This window comes from Puntigrus tetrazona, chromosome 12, assembly GCF_018831695.1.
Source record: "Puntigrus tetrazona isolate hp1 chromosome 12, ASM1883169v1, whole genome shotgun sequence".
NCBI classification, from domain to species: Eukaryota; Metazoa; Chordata; class Actinopteri; order Cypriniformes; family Cyprinidae; genus Puntigrus; species Puntigrus tetrazona.
This window is the reverse complement of record NC_056710.1, coordinates 5,109,144-5,119,032: the sequence shown is the minus strand read 5'-3', so window position 1 is coordinate 5,119,032 and position 9,889 is coordinate 5,109,144.

Sequence of the window (9,889 nt, the reverse complement as noted above, 5' to 3'; positions counted from 1 at the left end):
ATTCAGGGTTTTTATATGGTCGTCTTCACACTACCACATCACAGTAATATATGGTGGCCTCCTGTAATACCCTTTGCAAAATGAGGATCACAGGTGTAAGACAACAGATGTAAAATGCCAAAAACAGATGGGTTCTAAATAGTGGGGTTTTAGCTTATGTCTGACTGCAGTTATAATGGTAACTAAATTATATAAGATTTACTTTATATTTTGATTTGCAAAAACTTCTTCATATTTCCCCCTTGAGACGTTTACGTCTCATTTTACTCTTGAGTGACGTTTCATGATTCAGTCTGTTCTGTTAACGCTATCTAGTAACCAAAAATAGTCCCTATGTTACATTACAACAAGTCCAAATCATGCCATTTCACTCAAGAAGGCGTTAGGGCCAAACCTCTTCCCTCGGTCTCCTTGGCTAGAAGGAAGTAAAGACCATAACACCTTGATTTTACTTTAGTCAATGTACAGAGGTTGTATACTTGTTACTATGTCTATGGTTATCCTAATTATGGAACACATCTAGGTCAATAAAATAGATTAAACATAAACATAAACAAATATGACTGTGTAGGTAAGAAGGGTACCTCCTAAATGCTGATCAGAAACATCATAAAACAAAATCATCATAAAACAAAATATAAAACATGCATAATAGTTTTTTGCATTCCCTTATTCCTCATCAGAGCTATTGGAAGTTTCTTCGGCTAGATGCAAGTTCACGGTTGTATGGATTTGGACCGGCTATTAGTTGGTTTCCAGGTGTTTTGGTACAGACTGGTCAGTCTTTCTTATTTAATTCTGCTGTTGTGAAAGTAGCCCATTCATACCACTGATTGCTTTGTGCCAGTTCCCACAAAACATCTAGCTTGGTGTCATCCTCGTACATATTGTCATTGTCCTCTCTGTTCCGGCGGTGCTTTCCATGTAGTCCTGCTTCAACTGAGTCGCTGCTGGTTTTGGTGGAGGGCTGAAAAGTTGATGGTAGGGAAGTGAGGTTGTGCGGCAGCGAGTTGTTCTGTGCTTGACTTGTGGGGGCTGGAGTTGTGATGTTGTCTGTGGCTTGAACTTGTGACAGACATGTGCTGATCAGGCATGTGGTCAACAATATTATCGCCATTGTCTTGCTGAGCTCTCTCTGTTGCATGTTCTTTATTATTCTGTATCGTGGCTAGTCTTTCTTTGGGAACTCTTGTGCAGTGATTCAGATGGTACCAAGTGCTGCTTCCTCTCTCGTGAACAGCAGTTGGTGTTGCTGCTGTGATTTTGGATTTGAGAAGACCATTTACTTTTTCAACTTGTCCCTGGGATTGAGGATGGTAAACACAGCCTAGTCTTTGTTTTATTCTCAAATTCTGTAGGACTTGTTTTATAGTTTTTGGATAAAAGCTGATCCATTGTCCGAACTTATTTCTGAAGGAATTCCAAATCTTGGAAACACTTCTCTTGTCAAAAATTTGATTACCGTTCCTGCTCCCTCATCTGCTGATGGTACTGCTTCTACCCACCGCTAAACCTATTGACAACCACAAGCATGTATCTCTTTCCCTGTACCCGTTTTATCATGTCTACATAATCCATAACTAAATGTTTGAAAGGACCTTCTGGTACCGGTATATGGCCTACTGGGGTCGTTATACCCTTTCTGACATTGTATTTAGCACAGACTTCACATGTAGACAAAACCTCTCCTACCATCGCATACAAGTATGGAGACCAATATCCTTGTCGTTTAATTTTCCTTATGACTTCCCCCTTTGCACAATGGTCAAAACCATGTGCATCTAGGATGAGAATATTTAGAACTGATGTGGGTGCAATAATTTGTCCTTTGTGTGATCGCCAAATATTTTGTGAATCTTTTGTTGCTCCTCTTTGATGCCACATTGACTGTTCATATGGACCTGCTTGCTGCTGAATTCGACTATGTCATTTAAGCTTGGCTGTGGTTCTATAATAACTTCTGGGGCTAACATAGCTACCTTGCAGCCAGAGGCCTTCTTAGCTTCTGAGTCAGCTAGGTTGTTTCCTTTAACCACAAGGTCATTTCCCTTTTTGTGTGCTTGGCATTTGACAACCGCCAGATGCTTTGGTAACATCATAGCAGAAATCAGTTGTTCTATCTGCTCGGCATGCTGAATGGGGGTTCCATCACTTCTTTTAAAACCTCTCTGTTTCCATACCGCACCAAAGAGGTGACACACACCATGTGCATATGCGGAATCTGTGAAAATATTGGCTGTCTGTCCCTTTGCTAGTGTACATGCGGCCGTAAGAGCTTTTAATTCCGCTAGTTGTGAGGAGCAAGGTTGTGTGCAATGTTGAGATAACACTGATACGAATTCTTCTCCATCTTTCTGTATTATAGAATAACCCAATGAATGCCTAAGTGATCTCTAAAACTGGACCCATCTACAAAGTAAGTAACTTCGCTTCAGGGATCGGATTAGATTCAAGGTCCGACGTAATCTGGTGAATGCTAACAAGTTTGCTACACAATCATGCGGTGTACCTTCATACTCCAAGGGTATTGATTGTGCAGGATTAATGGTATTACATTGTTTAATAGTAATGTCTGGATATGTAAGTAGTGTTGTATATGCTAATGTACGGGCTGGTGTTAAAACAAATTTCCCTTGTTCAATTAATTCAGCTGTTTTGTGATGTGTATAAATCAAAACTGGGTATCCCATAGTTATTTTAGATGCTTTTTCATACATTAGATTAACTGCTGCAAGACCTTGTTGGTAGCATGGGGGATATCCTTGAGCTACATTATCTAGTTTGGTGCTGTAATAAGCTATAGGCTGTTTTTTCCTACCGCTACATGTTTCCTGCATTAATGTGGCGGATGCGTATCCATCAACCCTGTTTGCAACATACAGGTGAAATGGTTTATTGTAGTCCGGTGTACTTAAAGCTGGTGCCTTTTGTAACTCTTTTTTAATTGATTCAAAGGCCATTAGGGCATCTGTGTGCCATGTTAAAGAGGACTTTGAGTTTTGTAACCCCGCTTGTTTCATGAGATCTCTTAATGGTCCAGTTTTTATTGCATAATCTTCTATCCAGTCACTACTGAAACCAGTCATTCCTAGAAATGTCATCATTTGACCTACTGTTTGTGGCTGGGGTACTTTACTTATGCCTTCTAGATGTATGGGTGCAATGCTTTTTGTACCGAAGGAAATCAAACGTCCTAGATATTCTACTTCTGGTAAGCAATATTGCAGTTTGGTTTTGGATACTTTGTGACCTCCTTGAGCTAATTTCGTCAGTATTTTGATGGAATCTCTATGACATTGTTCTAGAGATGTTGAGCAGATGATCACATCATCCATGTACTGTAAACAGGTGCTCTCTAGCATAAGGTCTTCTAGGTCGGTCTTGAGAACCTGGTTGAAGATGTGTGGTGACAATTTATATCCCATTGGGAGTCTCGCATAGGTGTATTGTTTACCTGCATACGTAAATGCAAACAGATACCTACTTTCCTCTGCTACAGGAATACTGAAAAGGCAGAGCAGAGGTCAATTACTGTAAAGTACTTGGCTTGAGCAGGGATGTTTGTTAGCAATGTATGAGGGTTAGGAACATCTGTTGGCCAATCTTCTGTTATAGCATTGATTGCTCTCAGATCATGTACAAGACGCCATTTGACTTTGTTTGCTTTGAGTATAGGATAGATGGGTGTGTTACAGTAACTGTTTGTTTCTACTAACACTTTTGCTTTAACAAGTCCCTCAATTGTGGTCTTTATGCCTAATTCAGCCTCTTGACTCAATGGGTATTGTAATTTCCGAGGAAGGCGTGCATTTGGTTTTAGCCTCACTTGTACTGGACTGGCTGACCTTACTAACCCTACGTCTGTCTCATGCTGGGACCATAGCTCAGCCGGCACCTGGTTTATTGCCCTGCAAAAGTTCAGCCGTAGTTCTTTCTGAGTCTGGTGTTGCCATTACTTGCTCGGATTGCTTTTGTTTGATAATCACCTCCTGTGGAATGCCTAATAATGACGTACCACATAGAATTTTTATGTAGTTTTGGTCAATGGAATGAAAGATTAACGGATTTATTGTCTGTTCCCATTTACTTTGTGTGGCTTGTTTCATCATCTGTCCTAAATGCTTGGTTTCCCATTTTTTCCCTACATACAGTATAAAGGTATATACGGTACTGAATCATTCATATCAAACCATTTGTTTATGAATTTGTTTTCTGTTACTTTTAAGGCTGCTCCTTTTCACCTATTATTATGTACTGTGAGATCATTTCAATTTTTGTTTTTGTTTCTTCCTGCCATTCTTCTTCTAGAATTTTGTTTCTAGTTGGGTCATATTTCATTATGCAATGAAATCCTGTCTTGGGTATTCGTAACTCGGGGGTCTGTGCTTCAATGAATTTACCCCATTCGTCAATGATCTGCTTTACATCCTCTTCTATCTGCCCTATCCAATATACATTTGCTTCAGCTTCGGAAATCATCATTTGAGCTCCCTGCATATCTACATACACTCCGTCAGTAGAGCACCAAATTTGCAAGCCTAATTTACACAATGCATCCCTTCCTAATAGGTTAATAGGCGTTTGATCTGATATCAGAATAGGCATGGTTACACTTTTGTCTTTTGTTTGTAGGCAAATTGGAGCTGTCATAGGAATTAATTGTACTTGTCCCGAGAATCCTACTGTCTTTACAAATTTTCCAGACATGGGGAGGTGTGAGGCATAATTTGATTTTACACATGTATAGACTGCTCCTGTGTCTATCATCATTGGAATTGTTTTGCCTTCTACTTCTATTTGCAATATGGGTTCTTGATTTGCATTGGTTGTTAAAACTGGTAGTAGACTCTCCCCTATAAGATTCTCTGGGCACCACTAATAATTTGGATTTGGATTTCTCCATGGGCCTGCAAAATTTTGATAGCGTGTCTGGTTCCCTGCCCACCTTCTAAACTCGGGGTCTGCTGTCCATGGATTGGGACAATCTCTTTTTATATGTCCTGGCTGTCCACATTTCCAGCACAGTCCTGGAGGAAGATTAACAGCTCTGTTTCCTCCTTTTGGAGGTTGCAGTTGTTTTCTTTTCCTCCAGGGGTCCTGGCTGGGCATAGACATTAACAATGGGTGTAGGTGTCGGGTTGTATTTGGAGGGGTCAATGTGGGCACAGCTGGGTGTGAACCGTTAATGGGAGCCATTAAACTCATTTGGTTGGACTCCTCAGTTTTCACCACTGCTTGAGTCTTCTTCTTGTTTTTGCTGTTAGTTCCTCGAGTTGCAACTGGGTCAGTTTTCGTTGAATGTCTTTTTCTTGCTCTTTGAGCCTCAACTCATTTTTCCTATATAGTTCAACCGCATGAGTCACATGATCACAAAACTCTTTGTGTGATTTGGAGGTCAAACCGACTACATCCTCCAGCTTGCTTTTTACAGTTGGTGGCATGGCCTCTACACAGAGTTTCTGAACAATGTAGACATAAGAGGGTCACCTTCTGGATTCCCTTCAGTTTCTTGTCTCCATCTTTTCAATTGTCTCTGTACATAGGTGATGGGATTTTCAGTTTCCCCCAACTGGTCTCCCCTCAATGCTTTCGGGTCGACCCTAGTGGGGTACTCAGCACGCAGTGCCTGCCACATGTCGGGACGGTGTGCATCAAACTCAATGCCGTCCATGTTATGAGTGTCCACTGCTCCCTCGAGGCCCGCTGCCTGTAAGATTTCTTCCATCTTTATTCCTCCTATAGTTTTTGCTAGGAGTGCTTTGACATCCCCCACGGCCAAAAGTTTGCCTGCTGTCTCTTCCTCAAACACCCTAATCCATTTTCCAGCTCCTCGTGCATGTCAGGTAACCGGGTGATCAGACACTGTACATCTTGTGTGGCCCATGGAATATATTGAGCTCTTGTACCCTTAATTAAAATTGGAAGCTGTTTTTTCTGTGATCTTAATCGTCCTTTATGGAGTGTTTCCTGTTCTCATCAGATGCAAACTCTCTTAACCTCATTTCTGTATCTTTGAATTTTTGTGTTATTTCGTCTTCTAGCCCGCATCCCTCATTGAGATCCTCATTTTCCTTTTCTGATTGAGATTTTTGTTCATATGGTATTTTCATTTTGTCTAAGGCTGTCTGTATTTCTCTGTAACAGTCTAAATAATCGCTTTCTTGTGGCTTTTAAGTTGTTTTGTTTTGGGTCTTACATCAGGTCCTGTCGGGTTTCCCTTGTTCTAAATCAATTTCCCCCTTCCATCCCAAGCTCGCCTAACACTTGAACTTTTCCCTTGAGTAATGGAAATTGTCCTTCAGAGTTTCCATACAGAGAGGGATCTACTAACCTCTTTTCTTTTTCCTTTATTTCTTGGTTTGCCTCTTTCAGAATTTTTCTTGTCTGTTTTAGGGTTTTAGTAAATCTTCGCCTTCTTTTTTAAATAATTTTAAAACTTCTTGCTCTTTTTTTGTCTTTTTCTTCTCTCTTTTTCCGGTTCAGGAATATGCCTTTAGTTTTGTAATTTTTTCCCTTGTTTCCATTTCCTCACACAATGTCACCTCAAATGTTCCCTCTTCAGGCCATTTAGTACTCAAATCTTTGTTCTCTTTTGCCACTTTCTGCAGAGCTTATGTATCAGTTCTTTAAGCAGAGGATGCTTTGCTCCCAATAGCTCTTAAAGTAAGAACTCTTAAGTATTTTTACAATAAACGTCTACTGTACCATAAACCAAACAACAATATTTGCCACTTTTATCAGAAAAAGATTGTATGTATCTTCAATAAGTTTGCGACTTACTATACCAAATATGTTTTATCACCGTACTATATAGTCACCAGAATCTATTCAAGCGATATTTAACTTCAGTTGATAAATTTAATTATGCGTATACATTTATACATTCATGAACACACACTCCCTTTATTTACAGGGCTCATACAATCATCCCAACTGTGTCCTTTATCCTATAGGGCTCATTTATTTTAACACTTACCAGCTATGTCCCTTTATGTACAGGGCTCATTCATTTAATCACTTATCATAAGTCCCTTTATATATAGGGCTCATTTATATAATCCAAACAAGACAAAACTACGAAAGGTTCATACATTCACGCTTCAGTCACACCGCACTCATTCAGTTGAGCTCACACAAATAGCACCTACTTTACATAGAACAATTTCTGAACACTAAAACACAAAACAAATATTTCATAGATACTCCTCCTCAATCCAATGAAATTACCTAACAAACATGTACTCTGCCTCCCTTGTTACACTTCTGCTACCCAAGCGAAGACAATCTTTTCCCAAATCTATACCTCACATGTGGTCATTCAGACAGTCATTCAACTAACACTCATTCTAGCCCACACGTAGACCTCAATTCTTTTCTTCCACTCCCTATCTAGATTTTTCAACATATAACCTTCAGCAATCTATCTTTCAAATTAATAATAAACACATAAGACAAACAGAGCTAGCCCAAAATAACAAACCCCTGTGGGAATTTTCCACCTCAATTAATGTCTGGTATTGGCATGATCCAGCTTTTTAAACAGTTTTAACCTTCTTTTCACTTTATGTAATTACGGTCCTTTATCCTTTTGAATTTTTCTATTGTCGTTTTTGTATTACTTTCTGCGTTTTACTTGAGTTTGAAATGTAATTAATTTGTCCAATACCCACAAAAATTGGGAATTTTAATTACCAAGGAGGGATTTACGCTGAATTCAGGAATTTGATACCTCTCTTGACTCACCCACAGCCGCGCTTTAATCCACCTGCAGGATTTTTCCTTTATCTACAAACTAACATATATTCTATCTGCATTCACTGTTCTCCTCAAGTCCAAACCAACAGAAAATACAGATTACTGCATGCATTTAGTGTTTTTGGAATCAAAACCCAATTTTCTTTCAATTATAAGAATCTTTTCTTCACTTGGTTCGATTATTTTTAGAAGAACATAAGGTGTCTCACCACGAGTGAATTCTGGCGAACAACACAACCTAACTATGAAGCAAAAACTGCTTACCTTTGGCCAAGTTGTTGTGTTGTCCGTCCAAAACTCGCCGCAGTTGTCCACCCTGTTGTCCTTTTCTATCCTGTTCGTGACGCCAATTGTTTTGGATTTCCCGGATTGAAGAAGACTCCGAGCATTGGGTTTTGATAACAAAATTCAGACTTTTATTGATCAATACAAGCCGAGTCTGTCTAAGGTCCACACAGAACCACTCTATAGACAGCACTCCCCTCACCACTATTCAGGGTTTTTTATATGGTCGTCTTCACACTACCACATCACAGTAATATATGGTGGCCTCCTGTAATACCCTTTGCAAAATGAGGATCACAGGTGTAAGACAACAGATGTAAAATGCCAAAAACAGATGGGTTCTAAATAGTGGGTTTTTAGCTTATGTCTGCAGTTATAATGGTAACTAAATTATATAAGATTTACTTTATATTTTGATTTGCAAAAACTTCTTCAAGTGCAGTGTGTGTCTCCATACGCCACACTATGTACTTTCTAAAACCAGGTATAATGACCTATTATGTTTGTTTTATTTTTATTTTTGTACTGCTGATTGTGCAAATGTTTATGAATTGAAACCATTCTAGCCTGACAAAATTTAAAGTTAATCTTGGTTAACTTATAATATTGTCTGAAATAATTTTTGTAATTTCAAAAATATATCCAAATTATGGCATTTGCTCTTGCATCAAATACAGAAATGTTAATTCATGAACTTATGACCTTGACATTGACTTTATTGGGTGGTTGCTCTGCATGCTTGATTAAAAAATACAGCTGGTGCAAAGCACAGCAGCTTGAGTCCTTACTAGAACCAGGAATCGTGTCCATATTAATCCGGTTCTGTCAAATCTGCACTGGCTCCCTATCAAACATTGGATAGATTTTAAAATCATGTTAATTACTTATAAAGCCCTCAATGGTTTAGCTCCTCAGTACTTGAGACAGCTCTTTTCACATTATAATCCTGCAGACATCCACAGTGTTCTCAAAACTCTGGTCATTTGATAATACGTAGAATATCAAAACTGACTATGTGTGTCAGGGCGTGGTTTAGCGTGAAGGAGCACTCAACAAAAATAAATAAACTTAAACCTTTTAATCCTCTTCAAATGGACAAAACAATAATATGCAGGCAGGCAGGCAGAACAAAAAACACTCGTATTAACCTTGCCACGATCGGACAAACTGAATACAAACACACGGACTTAAATACACAAGGAAATCACTAAATTAACAAGACTCTGCTAAAGACGATAAAGATAATTAACTAAAGTAGGTCACACGGAACACAAGGCACACAACGAAAACAACAACAAAAAGAGTCCAAAGACGTGACAATGTGAGGTAAATCCTTTTCCTGTTTAGTATCCAAACTATGGAATAATCTCCCAAACACTGTTCTGGAAGCAGACACACTCTGTCAGTTTAAATCTAGATTAAAGACAGTTTACACACAACACACTAACATGCTTCTGTTATCCATTTAAGGATTGTTAGGCTGAATTAATTAGATCAGCAAGAACTGGCAAGATTCCTTTAACACCCAATGTACTTGTTAAATCATAAAAAGGATGGCATCAACACATCAATACGTCGGTTTCTTTGTTTGTTCCAAGTCTTAGTCTATGTTGCCCTGCCTGTTTTCCGGTCCTTTTATACTAGTCTTTATAGTTTGTAATACAGTAATTTTCTTGTATAAAAACACTGTATTTTGTCTTTAGTGCTATAATACCTAAAATAGCAGTAAATTTGTGACTTTACAGATATTGTTTGTAATTATACATAGTTTTGAATGTAATTTGAAATAACACAAAACTACTGTAATTTTTATTTCTGTAAAATTCATTTCTTTTCACAGTAAATGTTT